Raw genomic sequence first — 16902 nt, forward strand, 5'->3', positions numbered from 1 at the left:
TAATAGACAAGGTCATTCAGAATGAATATTACATTATTGTGTTCAGTTACTTCACATTTGTGCTCATTGTTTAAAGTCAGTCCAGGAGACAGATTCATTGAAAATATTGTCTCTTCTTACCTTATTTCTCAATATCATTTCCTTCCCCTGCCATCAGAGCAGGTTCAAAGTTCCTACACAATCTGAGTACACTACATCCATTAGGTCAAAAAAATTTTAACATGCTAACAGTCGTTTGAGCCGTACAACAAGATGGATAAACAAGTCGATTTCTTAGGAGACCTTTGCCAGCCAATCCATCCAATGTTCAGCTCTGATTATATTTTAGAACTCAGGGAAGATTTTAAAAATAACAGTAACTGGATTGCTTCCCAAACCAGTTAATTCACTTTTTTTTTTTCTTTTGGTGAATCCTCTGTGGGTTTTTATTAAAACTCACCATCAAATTTACGTACGTCAAAAGTGTTGGGAACCACTTTGTACTGGTCAAAGTAATTGAAAGCTTAGGGACTATCTGAGTGCAAGCAGTGAAATGAAGGAGCATACTGGTGGGAGAACATTCAACATGGTATGCAAGTGGACATACACCAGGTAGGAGGATGTGTTAGCCTGGCCTCGATAAGTTCACAACAAACAATAGCACCATCTTTATTCAAGAGACCTTCCAGTACAAGTCAGCTGACACAGACTCTGGAAATGCTTTAATCCTTTTGCAAAGAAATTGTCCGAAGATCCTCATGAATCTAAAAACCAATGTGACATTCACATACCATACTAAAGACAAGATTTGAAGGGAGTGGGCATGATAGTATATTACAGTGCTGCTCTGAAAGTCATCTAAAACACTTTGTGTCCTACAGACAAGAAAAGGAATAATGAGCATCTGTACATGCCTTATTTCAATGTAAAAGTGGAGTGTTGGATTTTGTTGACTGTATATCCACAAGCTTCTATTCAGAGCCCAGCTGCTACAATTAGTAGCTCAGCTGACAATCCTTGGCCAATCATGTATTTTCACCTACCCGATATCATCGTTGCATTTTACCCCTTGCTTAACTACAGTTCACTAATGCAGGCAAGAGAGGTTTCCTGTTAACTCAAAGAATGTTTTATGCAAAATATTCCCCAAAGTCACTCTCTTTGATTTCTACATACATCAGTCAATCTCTGAATGTCTACTGAAAATATAGAGTAGGACTTCATTAGCTTTAAATGATTCTATTTCATATATGATATACTCAAATAGACTAAATTCTTCCAGGGTGGCCAGCATATCTTAAATAATACACTTCCATCATTGAAAAGTCATGGCGGAATGCTGGCATAAGTGTAGAAAATCGATAACTACATCTTAATGATTTGCCTAACTATCAAACATGCTTATTTCTTTTTAAATTTTATTTTGAAACAATTGAAATGACCCCAAACTTACAGAAAAGTTGTGAGTACTATAGGAAGATCTTGAGTTTTCTAAACCATCTGAAAGTAAATTTCACCCTAATCACCCTTAAACTCTTCACTGTCATATTCTACAAACAAGGACATTCTTCCTCATAGCCACACTACCGCCCTCACACCCAGGTAGTTAGCACAGATATATCATTAGTACTATCTAACTTTCAGACCCCCGTTCAGGTTTTCCAATTAACCTAATAATGACTTTCATAGCAAAACAACAAAAACAAAAACAACATCAACAGCAACAAAAAACCTAGTTCAGAATGACACATTGCAGTTAGCTGACGTATCTCTTCAATATCCCTCAATTTGGAATAATTTCTCCGTTTTTCCTTGGCTTTCAGAACTTTGACTGTTGTAAAGATTACAAACCAGTTATTTTGTAGACTGTCCTTCAAATTTGGGCTTTTCTGATGTTTTTTTATGGTTAGATTTATGTTATGTATTATGTATAACATTACAGCAATGATGCTGAGTTGTTCACATTCTTTCATATCAGTAATTTAGATTTGTCCCATTACTGATAATGTTTACTTTGATCACTTGAGTAAAGTGGTACCCTTTAAGCTTCACTTTGCTAAGAGAACCTGTTGAAAAGGACATAAACAAAAATTGGGACAGTCAAAATTTCACCAAGCAAACATGTTTATGTTCACATAAAGCACTTTAATTTAGGTAATACCGTAACTAAAAATAATATCAATAATATTTTGCATATATCAAAATAGTGATGAAGGCCACTGTTTAGTGTACATTCATTCATTATTGACACCTGAGGTTTCCTCATGGAACAGTAGAGAGACCTAACTGCCAATGGCGGTGACGGTAATGATCACGGTAGTGATAAAGCAGGCAGAGAAATTGGAATAGAATACTTGGGAATAGAAGTCTTCTAGGTCCACTCTCAATCTTTCTACCTTCAGGTTCACAACTTCAATTTGAAATGGTGGCTTTAGGAAACATATAACCTGTCAGGTATGTGCTTTGGTCACAGTAGGTGTCAGATGTCTCTGATGGTAGCTTGCACAAGGCTTGGCAGTTAAGCATTAAGCTAAAGGTTCTCCTCTGAATTGTCTCTTCACACTTCTTTTTAGGTTGTAACAAATAATTTATGCCTCATATGAAGGTAAATTACAATTTGCTTATGCATTTACATGAAATATTATTAATCAGCTCTACACCTGATTTATTTAGAAAGCCTTATTATGCTCCAATATACCATTCAAAATGCTGGCTGCTTGCTTTTCAAATATAGCAGGTATATGTCCTCCTGGGCCCCCTTGGAAGCTGCTTTCTCCCTCACAACCTCAGCAGTAAAATTCCGCCTGCTGTAGCACTAAAAGGGAAGAAGGGAAGATATTACAGAGATTAACTCACATGTGTATATTATTATGTATCACATTATTGTTGATTAACATATTATATTGAATACATAAATATATATCAAATATATTATGTATTAATATATATAAAAGTATATTGATCATATAATCATCATATTTCAAAATAGAAGGAAAGCAGACTAGTAAAGTTATATTCCCTCCTCATATTTTACACTATAATGAATCCAAATGGATTAAAGATTTACATATGACAATGAAACCACCAGTTTACAGAGAAGTGTAAGTGAATATAAGAATGGTGAAGGTCCTATCACGCATGACAGGCACAGGGGAAAGATCAATAAATCTGACTACATAAAAGTTAAAATTTCTCTATGATGAAATTCACTATAAATAAAGTCGAAGGACACTATGGGAAAATACTTGCCATGTGTTTGAAAAACAAAGGGCTAATAGTCTTAGTATGTAGATATATTTTTAAAAATCAATTTTTAAAATAAAAAAAACTTAGATTGGAAAAAATGGCTTAAAAATAGAAGCATATAATTCACACAGGAAAACACAAGTAGCCCACAAAGCAAAATTTCAAGCTCATTGGTTGTTAAATATAAAATACAAAGAACAAAATACTAATTTTAGCCCCTCAGATGGTCAATGATGAAAAAAGAAAGATTATCCTAGGGTAGGTAAAGGTGTATAATTTCTATTTTGTCTCTAAACATGTTACTTATATATATTGCTTTTAAAATATTCAAAAACTTTGAAACAATTAGTTGTGAAATGTATGGGTTTTTATAGGAAAAGAGGACTAAAAATTAACACTTTTGATATTAAAAAGTAGTGTTTTTTTGCATCTATATAACCTGTCCAATTACACCGAGAAAAATAGCTTGTTGTGTACAATAGCAAGAACTGTACATCTTCCAATGAATACTGGTTGTGTGTGTAGCCACAGGATAATGGAACTTAAGTGAATAGTAATCATACCTAGGAAATGATATTTCTTTTCAATATGTACTCGGGGACTATCATAGCAGCACAAAGCTGGATTTTAATTTTCTTATTCCTTTACATTTATTCCCAGTGCCAAAATCTTCTGATTACCATGGCTTTCTAATGCATTTTAAGATCCCCTTCAATGCTCGACTTTTTTAGATGTTTGCCTATAATCAGATATTTACTCTTCCAGATCAACCTTAGAATCATTTTGTCATATTCGAGAAAGAAGGAAGATTTTTGTTAGGACTGAATTACATTTATATATTAATTCAAAGAAAATCGACATCTTTGGAAAAACAACTCACAACTCTCCGTATTTCAATTCTTATTTTATGTGCTTCAATAACTTTTTTATAATTTTATTCATGAAGGTACCACATATGCTTTGGTTATTCTTAAGCATTTCATTTTTTGTTTCTACTATATTTAACTGATTATAATCAAAATGGAATTAAAAAGTTTTGTAAATTAAATTTTAAATGACTTCCTTGCTGAACTCAGTTCTAACACCCCTCCCTCCACCCCGTTGGTTATCTTGTGGTCTGTATATATACAATCAAAAAATTAAATATTGACAGTTTTGCCTCCTTTCTTCTCATGATTACACCTCTTTTGTTGTTGTTGTTGTTGTTTCCGAATGGACGAACAGGCTCTTGAGAGAAAATGCTAAATGTAATGGTGATATTGGCATTCATGTCTTGTTTTTTATTTCAAATAAAATCCTTCTACTGTGCTACAAATCACTGGTTGAATTTGATTATTCCTATCCTATTAAGAAAATATACATGACCATTTCAAAAAATGTTTTCCACATGAAACATTCCAACAATGTCACGAAATTTATCAAATGTCTTTAATAACTATCAAGTGAGTTGCCTGTTTTTTTTTTCTTTTTAACCTATTAATATGACAAGTTATGTAAGTAGATAAACTGATTTCCTAATATTAAAACTTTTTTTGCATTCTTGAACGTACTTTACATAGTCATGTTTTATGCTTGTTAATGTGACTGTATTATAATTGCTATAGATGTTGATCATGGAATATATGTTCTTTGCATTGTTTCCTTTCTACAGCACTCTTTAAATGCTGCAGAGGGTGTTGTCCAGAATTCTTAAATGTTTTTTGATGACACTTGTAATGAAACTTGAAAAATTTACCCTGGCATTGAAAAATTTACCCTGGTAAGACCCTAAATTGGCAGTAACATCTTGTTCTAGCAGCAAGTTCCTGTAAGTCTTGATTCATTCTTTTACTCTCTAACCATGCCTTTTAGATGGACTCTCCATGATACAAATTAATGACCTATCTAAGGTAATGAGAGGTCTCCTAGACTGAGATGTACTGTTCAACTGATACTTACATGTTTCTTCCTAATTATCTTGGTAGCTACCAGCAATGAATTTAAAGGAGAACACATTAGTGCCAATACTCAATACTGGCATATAAAAACATTTTTATAAACTACTCTGAAAGATGAAGAAAAGAAAATTGGCAAACCACCAAGGCATTGTGTTCCAGAGCCAGGAATGTGATTCTGGAATATTTCCACTGTGGTTTTCACTTCAGAGTAATTTGGAAAACAGGCCATAAAACTCTGTGTGGGGATAGGTTATCCAAGGTAACTCCTCTGTCAAATGAGAAACAATATTAACAATCTTAGACTCATAAGAGATCATGTGTTACCAGTTATTAAAGCTAATAAGGCAAACAGAAGGTTGTTTCACATTTATATGCATGTGTATTACATATAGGTGTGTATATTGTATACATATGTGTATATATATGTGTATAATAATGTGATATATTATTCAGTGGATACAAAGAGACTTTATTTATTTATGCTTAAAATACCCAACCATTAATATGCTAATAGTGTGGGTGAAGAATAAATAACAACTCAGTCTCACCTAAAAAGCTTGTCTTAATAGAAGCACTAACTATTTATATTTTGAACTGCTGTGGAAAAGCCTTGCCTGCAAAGACAGAATCAACAGAGTTTAAATGAGAGATGAGGTTTTAAATAAAGAAATTCACAATTGTATCAATCCAGGACTGTCATGTGTCACCCTAGCTTCTCGGGACCCAACAGTTTGTTGTTAGATGTTCTTATTTATATAATTATGTGTCTAAGAGGCAATCTGAAAGTTGAGGTGAGGTTAAAATGTGGGTTGAAAGCTGTAAACAAGTTAGGTGAAAATAAGTGAGGACTTCTGCCAAAGCTGCTTGAAGCAAACTGGTAAAGCAGGGTAAGTTGTCTGTGTTCAGTGTTTCCCTCCTCCTTCAGGGCCCTCCTACCTCTTAATTGGCATCACTACCAAAATTTCAGGTAGTTAAATCCACTCCCAACCTCTCATCACCTTATCAAAATCTTCTCCCAGATTCTTCACTCGGAAAGTAAGATGGGATTCCATCTTAATGAGGCTACATCCTAAACAAGCAAAACTGGGCCAGACAGCACTTTAAGGTGACATTAATCATGTCCACACTCTGCAGCAACCATTGTACTACCTCTGCAAAGTAAATGCATCGTTTTCTTGCAATAAAAAAAAAAAGATGTCCTTGCATTTCAATAGAACTTAAAACCATAAATTAGAAAGATGTAACTAACATGGAGGAAACACAGAGTTAACCCAGCATGTTGACCTGGTTCTGAGTAGGGACGGGTAGCGAGAGTTTGGGGAAGGGGACCAGGAGCCAGATACTTCTAGAATTTCAAATCTTATCACATGTCGATGACTTTATGAACCTATTTTCAAGAGTTTGAATCTACAGGTTTGTTTATTTTCTTTTATTTTTACAAGTTTGATAAAGATGTAGGTCTCTCAAGAACAAAATGACAGTCATAACTCAAAAGTGATAGGAATTTTCTCCATCTTGTGGGTAGAAGCACTGGCACCTGGCTAACAATTCCAAATATCCCAGAAACAAATGACTTATTCAGAGCTAGAATAAGAAGGCCAATACATATTTGTTGCTTTATTTCACGGGGAAAGAGAACCAAATATTTTACATCAGTTCTTTTCTTGTGTGTTTTCATGAAGGAACAATTATATTTTTCTACCATCTTGAAAATTTTATCACTTTTGGGAAAATTGAAAGACATAACACAAAAGGTGATGTCTTGAAATTATATAATCAAGATGTTCCAACTCAAAAAAAAAGCAATACTCAGTCTTTTCTTCTCCCCATTAAAAGTAGAAAAAAATGTTCCTACAACTAGAAAGTATCAGAAACTATTAACAAATGTAAAATGTGGAATGAGGCAGGGAGCACTTGTAAAGAGTTAATGAACTCAAACTAGTTTGGGGGAAGAACATTTTAAGAGGCTTAAGCCACTTAAATAGGAACTGTGAGAATAGTTTGCAAAGGTTCCTTAAAATCGGTTTTAGAAAAATTTGATTTGCAGTCCAGTTGGATAACTGAGAGAAAGAATCAACTAAGCTAAACATGAAAATATTATAAAGTTTAGAAAATCAAATTTGAATTCTGAATATTTCCAAATATCATTATTACCCAATAATACATTATTCATAAATTTAGATTTGGGGTTATAACACAAATAAATTTGTTGTTTTATTAAGGCATATTCCTAAAGCACTCATCTTAATTCCCAGTCTGTCTTTCAACTCCATTTTCTATTTTCACCTTTGTTCAATCAACCTGACATTTGTCTGGCTTATCACTCCAAACATATGTATACCGCAAATAGCTCTGATTGGTTGAAGAATAATGAGAAGAGAGGAAATCTATCCAGTTTGGGATCTCTGACTAAAACGTCATTTTGAGGGGCATTCTTCATTCAGGAGCTTTTAGGGAAAAGCACAATCCTCAGCACAATTCCAACTAGTTGATTTCTGTTGATGGAGTTCTTCAAGAATTAGATTTGGAAATTCAAGAAAACGGCCACACTACCTAGTGTTCCCCCAAGATCTTAATAAAAAGCACTTTCATTTTATAGTAAGAGAGACCAAAAATAAACTTCCCTACATTCCTATTATTAAGTATTAATTACTACATTTTGGAGGGTATGATTGCTATCACCGTAGTGAACTTGCAAGAAGAGAGTATGAGAAGAACCAGAAGCTGTCCTAAATAATTGGGCAGAGGATATTTATGATGGATATTCTAGCCTAAGACAAATAATAGTTTCTCAAAATGTTAAATATGTGCTCAAACCATGAGAATGTGGAGAAATTTTCTCCAAATGGAGACAGTGGGGCAGAATGGAGAGTAGGGCTGAATTTTTTTTTTTCATTTTTCATTTTTCATCTCATTTCATTTTGGGTTACAACTGGGATTTCCCCTGTATAATGCACACTCAAGGGAAATTTCCTCCGACAGACTATACGTTTTGGACGTGATATTCTTAGAATTAAGTAAGTGCTTAGTGCTAAGTGAGAAGCTGTGCTTCAATATGCAAGCACAGCTTAAAGAGTGCATCCCTTTAAGATAGAATTTATGATTCATCAAGAGACAGGGTCCACTTTCCTCTCCATTTTCTTCTTCACATTTTGAAATCAAACAAGGATTACAGTAAGACTTTTTTTCCCCTTAATGCAAATGTCGGCTGACAGTGTCAAAGAAAGCAACTTCTATACTGTGCCATCAAGCATAGTTGATCCAGTGGGTTTAGGAACCAGACAGACCTGGAGAAACCAGCCTCCACACTTTATCAGCTGTGTGACTTTGGGCAAATTACTCAACATCTTAGTGGCACAGCATTTCATCTGTAGAACGAGAAGAAGAAGAATACTTATCTCACAAGGCTGTGGTGAACATTAGTAAAACAACTTGTAGACTAGTGCTTGGCACTAAACTTGGCACACCCTAAGTGATCAATAAAGGTGAGTTACTGTTATTATTGCTATTATAATTATGGAATTTATGTGTGATTTTGATTGTTAAAGTCAGAAAATGAGACATATTTTCCTGAATCCCAATTCCCTATTATTGTATGGCTTACATTTTTCAAGGAACTGAGAATATTTCATAAAAAAATTTCTTAGTCCTAAGCAGTTTTTATTTAATTGTGAAATATGAACTTGTTTTTTTGCAGAGAAATATGATTAAAATTCACTTTATAAACACATTTTATTTTGTTCAGGGCTTAATAACAATCTTCCTAGTGTTATAAATCTCACCTTTAAATTTCAATTTCCAATTTGCATAAAACAATCAAAAAGCGATTATCATAAAGAGCCAATCAACAATATGAACTAAAATTAATCATCTATCACTCAGTTATAAGTGGGTGATAGAAACTTAATCTAAAAGTCTTACATTTCTTTTTATCATTCTGCTATTTTATAGAGCAGTTACAACTAAATTTAGAGTGTCAGCTCTGTAAAATCATTCTCTTAACAAAGAATCTTTGTTGAAGATCTAAATCTTGCACAGGACACCAATAAACTTAGGCAGACATTTTAAAGTATTTTTTCTAATTATAAAATAATAAAGGAGCATAATGATATCTTTCCCAAGCTTCTTTTACAGCAACAGCTACTGCTCAGTTATTTTTAATATACCATCTCTAAATTGCTAGAATCTTTCCAAATCTTTTGTCTTCAGGATTTTTGTTAAGAGCATTGACACCACTGAGATGTGCATCTCATTTTTTTTTTTTTTTTTTTCCTGTCTGGGACATAGAAAGAACGCACTACGTTCATTAAAGGGATAAATAAATGGATGAGTGAATGAATGCATGAATGAATGAATGAATGAATTCTCTCTTCAAGTCTGTTTAAGTCTCAAAATTGTTGACTTCTTGCCTCTTACCCTCAGTGGCTCCAGAGACATAAATAAATGTCCACGATTGAGAAGAAACAAATGGAGTTTTATTTTTTAAATTTAATTATTTTTATAATCTACTGAGTTCAGCATTGCCAGTGCTCTTCAGAACATAGCCATTCTCTGTGACCACATTTGCCCAGACTGTTACATCACCCCTCACCTTCTGTTCTCCTTGGGCTGGGCTGTGTTACCTCCTTTTTCTTCCTCTTCCTGAAGGGGGTGCTATTCTGTTCAGCCCTCTGTTTTACCATCTCATGATATCCTGTGTTCTCATTCTCAAATTATTCCACGTTGATTAACTCAAAAGGTCTATAGATGCAACTCAAAAGGTCTATAGATGCAACTCAAAAGTCGCCTACCAGGGAAGTATGTGACTTCATAATTCAGAAGAAAATAGATGTTAATACATCTATTAGCATAAAGTAAATGACTATGTATGGACGAGGAAGACAGATTACAATACAGTCAGCATTTTCTTTTATATGTCTTGCCAGCCTTTAAATATAGTTGTTCTATTTTCTTTACTTACATGCAGATCCCATCCCTTAGCTGTTATTGTCATTCATATCTTATTTTCTCATGTAGATAAAGGATGGGATCCTAAGGCTTATCTTCTTTTAATAATAATTGAAAGGATTGGGTCTTGGTACTTCACCCTTGGTGTTCTCTAGAGTTCCCTGACACAAAGGAAAAGATAGCCAAGGGGAAAATGAATTCCTTTTTATTGATAATTACTGAGCATTCGGTACCTTTCTTCATGAGGGACTTCCCTGGAAAACACTGCAGTATCAAGGGACTCAGGCTGAATTTCAAAGGACTGTTTCCTTCATCCTATTTATGAATCCAGAATAAGTGGCCTGTGGGTAAGGTGGCTCTCAGTCCATTTATATAGCTAGTCACTGGATAAAGATGGCTGGCCTGGCCTGGAGACCAAGCCACGACCCTACTGCAGGGAGGGAAAAAAAGCAGGGGTGCCTACTGCTTGGATGCTGGAGAAAATAAGAGGCTTGCCTGGCATAAATCTTGAGACTTACCACATGGCAATTCTTCCCCCCAAACCCGGGGTCTGACCAATGAAAATTTGTCTATTGGCAAGATAGCCAGGTGGGATAGAAGTATGCTTTCCACCCAGCTCACAGTTATTAAGTGCATACTAGGTGCCAAGCACTGCTCTACTCAATTTACCTGCATTCTTTCATTTAATTTTCATAAGAACCCTAAGAGATAAATACTACTCATGTAACTGCTATATTAAAAAACTACTATATTATTATCTTATAGTATTAAAAATATAATGCATTTTTACAGATGCAAGAGTTAGGCTTTCGGGAGTTAAACAACTTGACTGAGGTCACATAGCTAAAGACGATCAGAACTGAACTCGCATCCAAGTCTGGCTGAGTGCTCTGCTGTTTCTACACATTATAATACATACCCTGTTTAGTAAATGGTTGTCAAGAGACTGTATTGCATGTGAATTCATTTTGAAAATTTCCACTGTGTCCATCCTGGCAAATCCACTACTTTATTTCATCACTCAATGAATACATTTATTAAGAGTCTCCTATTTGCCAATTATCATGTGGAGCCATGGAGAACCAAGATTGAGCAAGGGAAAAAAGAGTTCGGTTCTCATGGAAGCATTCTGAAAAGAGGACAGAAAAATCAATCAAATCAAAAAATAACGTCTAATAATAGTTTTCTCCATGTTGGGGAAACACAGACATCATCTGGAAGCTTCACAGAAGCCTCTGCATCAGTCCCCAGTGCTTGGAATCTGTCATTCTTAAGGTTCATAAAATATTTTATTATTGAATAACCATGCTAGGTACTAGGATGATATAATCTCTTCCCTACAAAACAAAACTTAAGTGATGAAAGAGAAACATAGTGTGACAGCAATATAACAGAAATATTAAAGAGGAAAGAAAAAATGAGTTATGCAGGCAAATAGAGCCCTTGATTGCACGGGTGGGAAATGAAGGCTGTTCCTGACAGCTAACCTGGATTTCATGCATTCCCCAGAGAAACTGTGTTTAGTAGAAATGAGAATCAGGAGATCAACCTTCCATTCCTATGTCGGCCACCAGGAACTCCATAGAGTAATTTAACTTTCATGCACCCCTGTTTCTTTGAAAAATGAGAAAATTAAGTTGATCTTAAATAGGCCCCCAGACTGACATGCCATGATACTAATCAAGAAAGCTGATAAAGTTCCCATTGTCACTATTTCTTGATGCAATGTTTCAAGCTTTAACTACTTTTTTATATGATACACTTCCACTCTGCTTGGATTAGAAATATCCCTATTGAATTGTTTCTGATTTCTCAATAAGTCAGTTTTTTTAGCATTTTAGGTTGCTTTAACCTTCATTATTCCATACCCTGAAAAAAAAATCTATCTTTCTTATCTTACATGTGACAATCACTCTGCCAAAGATCAATTAACTTATTAAAAGATAAATATTCTAATCTGCATGGAAATAAAAAACTCCCATTTTTCTAAACATATAGAAATTCATAGACATTATATTAATATTAAAGTTATGAAAACTCTTTCATCCTACTTAGATCACAACTATATACACACAAATACATATATGTCATTCTCAACCAGGGATGATTTTGCTTCCAGGAGACACCGGCAACGCCTGGAGGCATTTTTGTTTGTCACACTGGAGATGCTACTGACACCTAGTGAGTAGAGGCCAGAAATGCTGGTTAACATCCTGCAAGGTACAGGACAGCCTCCTGCATCAAAAAAAAATTATACATTCCAAAATATCAGTAGTGCTGAAGTTAAGAAACTCTGGTTTAGATGGTACATGAACTTCTAAGAGAGAGCCATTATTCTAGACTATGGCAAAAAATATAACAAGTTTTTTTCACTTTTTTTTCTAAGTTTGTTATTTGGAAAGTCATTATTTATTAGTCACTCTGTCCTGATAGAGCTCTTCTTCCTTATGCTTAGCTTGAACAAATGTCCATGTTAACTCCCCTTCCTCTCTTCCTTCACAAAGTTTAGAGAAGTAACCTGATTGTCATCACCTTCTACCAAGATAGGAAACAGGATGAGAGGGTCTGATCCTTAGGGATGCTTTTAGGATAATCATGGAGACCTTAAGCTGGAAGTGTCTTTCCAACTTCTCAAACCAAGACAAGTCCACGTAGCATTATTACCCACCCAGAGAGGGCATGGCAGTAATCAACTTCCATTCCTAGAGCATAAATAGATCAGTGGTGAAGAGCAGAGTCTAGAGTCAAAGGTCCTGAGTTCAGATCCTCCCTCTTCTCCCTTTCTCTCTATCCTTGGACACATGATTATACTTAATCTCTACACCTCAATTTCATCATCTTTAGAAGGAAGGTAACAATGGTAGCCCCCCTCCCTGGAGAATTATCATAAGAATTAAATGAGCTAATATACATAAAGTGTCTGGCACACAGTAAGCCTTAGATACAAGTTAGCAGACCCTTCCCTGCTAGAGCAGTTCTGACCATGCTGTGGATGTCATTGACCCTCAGTCATTCATACAAACTGTCCAAGAGTCAATAGAATAAAAAATAATGTTATTTGTTCTTTGAACTTGGGGTTGTAATTTGTATCTCCACGTCAAAGAAAATCTATTTTAACAATCTGATTAGCCTTATATAACATTATATACGCTTCTACTCTGGGCAAATGAATCAACACAATGCATAAAAGCTATTTCTTAAACTATTTCTACCATAGATTAACAGAAATTGCTGGGAATTTTAACACTTGTTGAAACAGTGTGTGATTTGTCTTGATATCATCAGCACTAGAAAGGAATCCTGCATTTAAATCTCAAATTAATCTGCACTGAGAGGTCCTACATAATTACTTAACATACATCTCTTAGTGAATAAAACTGTTAGGCTGGTATGTAGCAGGAGTCAAAGTGTCCTTACTGGGTTTCCCTGAAGAATAATTGGATTAGTGTGATTAAAACTTGCTGTTTTCATGAAAAATATAGTTGTTAACAAGTTTACTTCAAATAACCATAGAATCAAATCTTAGAAACAAAAAATGCAGTATTAACCCAATGAGAACTTACCAACAAATGGTTTGATATCATTTAATGAGCCCAATAAGGAGAAATGATTCTTCCCCTTAAAAAATAAAAACAGGGCTTCCCTGGTGGCGCAGTGGTTGAGAATCTGCCTGCCAATGCAGGGGACATGGGTTCGAGCCCTGGTCTGGGAAGATCCCACATGCCACGGAGCAGCTGGGCCCGTGAACCACAATTACTGAGCCTGCGCGTCTGGAGCCTGTGCTCCGCAACAAGAGAGGCCGCGATAATGAGAGGCCAGCGCACCGTGATGAAGAGTGGCCCCCACTTCCCGCAACTAGAGAAAGCCATCGCACAGAAACAAAGACCCAACACAGCCATAAATAAATAAATAAATAAATAAATAAATAAATAAATAATCCTGGTCAGAAAAGGTGATGATTTACTTTCTTCTAGAAACAGAAAAGGAGAAATGCCAAAAGACAGTACCAGAGTAAATCATCTTTATAAAAAAAATAAAAATAAAAATAAAAACAAAACCCCTTAAGTCAACCTAAGTTTTATAAAATATTTTGCAAAAATATTAATACTGTATTTCAGTTTGTTAGTCCTTTTGCTTCCTCTTCCAGCTTCGTTAGTATTACTAAATAAAGTATTCTTTACATAAATAAACATCTTACACTGGAACACAACTTTAGCAGTATAATGTGTTCCTTCCATTAAAATGATTGGTTTTGTTAGTGGAGGTTTCCTAATTGCAAGCATTTGTTTTTATCACTGCGGTTGATACAAGTATTTTGTTGGTCCTTACTAACTAGCCTTGCCGCATAAATGTAATACGAAAATATATTTGATCATCTTCTCTAATGGGAAAGCAGTGTGTTCTCAACATGTTTGCATGAAGTCAGTCACCTTTAAGGTGATGTGGAAGACCTATATTATTGTTTTAAATATCAGCTTCCAATTAGGCTAGCTATTGCCCTGTCAACCCTTTCGAGAGGGTTTGACTATATTTTGTCAGAGAGCTTGAAAATAATCCCAGTGGTACTAGACTCTTCTACTAATAAGGAGACCTATTTCAAGAGGGGTGTGGCTTCATCTCTGTGAAGGAGCCATAAGATTGGCTAGGATTAGTGGCTCAGCAAGCAGATAGGGAAGGAGATAATTAAAAGTCCATTTTTGATGAGAGACATAAGTGATAGCCTTATCTGAAACATCTTTAACCTCCTATTAGAAGTCAAGGTGTACACAGCACATAAATTTTTAGATTCCTGAAAGCATCGTAAATTTTGATTATGAAATTCTATTATGATGTGGCCTGAGTACAGGTACCTCTGCTTTGTACCTAAAATGTGGCTCTGATATGACTGGGCATATCTAGTGAGCTAGCAGGGCTGATCTTCAAGAAATCTATGCAAAGTCTAGGACTTTCTGGGAGTCCTCTTAAACTAAGTTAAGAAGGAGCTACCCTTGGGGCTTCCCTGGTGGTGCAGTGGTTGAGAATCTGCCTGCCAATGCAGGGGACACGGGTTCGTGCCCCGGTCTGGGAAGATCCCACATGCCACGGAGCAACTGGGCCCGTGAGCCACAATTACTGAGCCTGCGCGTCTGGAGCCTGTGCTCTGCAACAAGAGAGGCCGCGACAGTGAGAGGCCCGCGCACCGCGATGAAGAGTGGTCCCCACTCGCCGCAACTGGAGAAAGCCCTCGCACAGAAACGAAGACTCAACACAGTCATAAATAAATAAATAAAAGAACGTGAATTTCTAAAAAAAAAAAAAAAAAAAAAAAAAAGAAGGAGCTACCCAGAAGGAACTTGAACTTGTAAGGAAACCCTTGGTGGCAGGAGAAAGATTCACCCTAAATACAGCATGATGTTTGGCACTTGAATTTTCCTACCACCTCAGCCCTACCTAAGTTTATGGTGAGCATAAGTATTGCACATAAAAGCTAAAATAGCTGTACTCTAGGTCCCTGCTGGATCTAGCCCCTGCCTAACTTTCTGATCTTATGTCACCCCTTTCCCCTACTCTCAGTCTTTAGGCTCTGACCACATCATATCTTGAATGCACCATACTCCGCCAGATACTGGAAACTTTACTCTTGCTGTCGACATCACCAAAACCACTTTCCTGGAGGCTTGCTCCAAATTCCTTCCTCACTCTTAGCACACTCCCTAGAAAGCCTTAGAAACACCTTCATGCAGAGGAAGAATGATGTTCAAGAAGGCAATGAGATTCTGGGTCACTGGTTAAAGGAAAACTCCAACAAAACTTGTGACTCTGACCTCCATCTGTCCTCCCAAGTAAGCAAGGTCTGGCAAACTGGGGTTGTGTTTTAAAAAACTGGGGTTGTATTTTTTTAAAGATTTCTGACTTAGGACTCTCTTTCTTTCTTCTCTTTCTCCCTCCTTTCTCTTTTTATCAGAAACTTATGCATGAGACTTAGGGCTAAGACGCTTCTTCTCATCTAATTTCTAATCCCCAAACTGGTTCCCTTAATAAATGATTAATAATTAATATATAGAATCATTGCATTTTGTGGATTTAAGAGTGGACATTAGAAATCATACGGGCTGAGCTAGGAAAACCGAGAGCCCAGGAGGTCAAATTACTTGATCAGAATTGCACATCTAGTTCTTGGAACTCAGGTTGTCATTCAAAAGTTAGTTCATTTGTACTTTTAGCTTTCAGTTTAAAGGAAGAAGGAAGGGTGAAGAGTGACATTATGGAATTAAGCTGAGTTGACCTATAATTAAAAATCAAAGTCATGCCACCCAATCTATCCACTCTGCTGAACATTCATGACAATCACAAGTATATCTCATAAATTACAATTATTTCTTTGGCCCCAGAAATCACTTTGGTAGATAGATGGACCATTTATATACAGAACCCTACTTTTACATTTATCTCAGGACCAGGTGTGAAGGACAGGGTTGAATATAGCTAACAGGCATACATTGAGGGAAACAAATTACATATGATATTGTGTATCTTACTTTAATATCAACAATAATCTTTCATTTTTCAAGCATATTACATATAAAGTGGGCATTAAGAACCTCCTGCACCACAAGCAAACAACAGAAGCTTATCATATGGCAAATGATAAATGCTTCCACCTCCAAGTTACCTTGGGCATAGACAGGATGCATCTCGAAGATGTGTTAAATATCTATCAATACGTTCTGACATCATTGCTATAAAAAGGAGATATGATGAAGGAAACAAACTTGTCTTTCTTCAGGGTTAGATTCACAGGAAAAAAATATAA

General features: G+C 35.7%; 1 long non-coding RNA gene across 1 annotated transcript in view; it reads right to left on the minus strand.

The window, feature by feature from the left end:
* Positions 1 to 2068: 2068 nt before the first annotated feature.
* The window catches only part of LOC130708751 (uncharacterized), a 65546-nt gene continuing 50712 nt past the window's right edge, over positions 2069 to 16902 (minus strand). Inside the window, exons 3-4 of the long non-coding RNA XR_009009122.1 lie at positions 8450 to 8530; positions 2069 to 2794 (exon numbers count right to left, since the gene is read on the minus strand). This is a non-coding gene — a long non-coding RNA (uncharacterized LOC130708751). The remainder of the gene's footprint in view (positions 2795 to 8449; positions 8531 to 16902) is intronic.

Source organism: Balaenoptera acutorostrata, chromosome 8 (genome assembly GCF_949987535.1).
Source record: "Balaenoptera acutorostrata chromosome 8, mBalAcu1.1, whole genome shotgun sequence".
NCBI lineage: Eukaryota > Metazoa > Chordata > Mammalia > Artiodactyla > Balaenopteridae > Balaenoptera > Balaenoptera acutorostrata.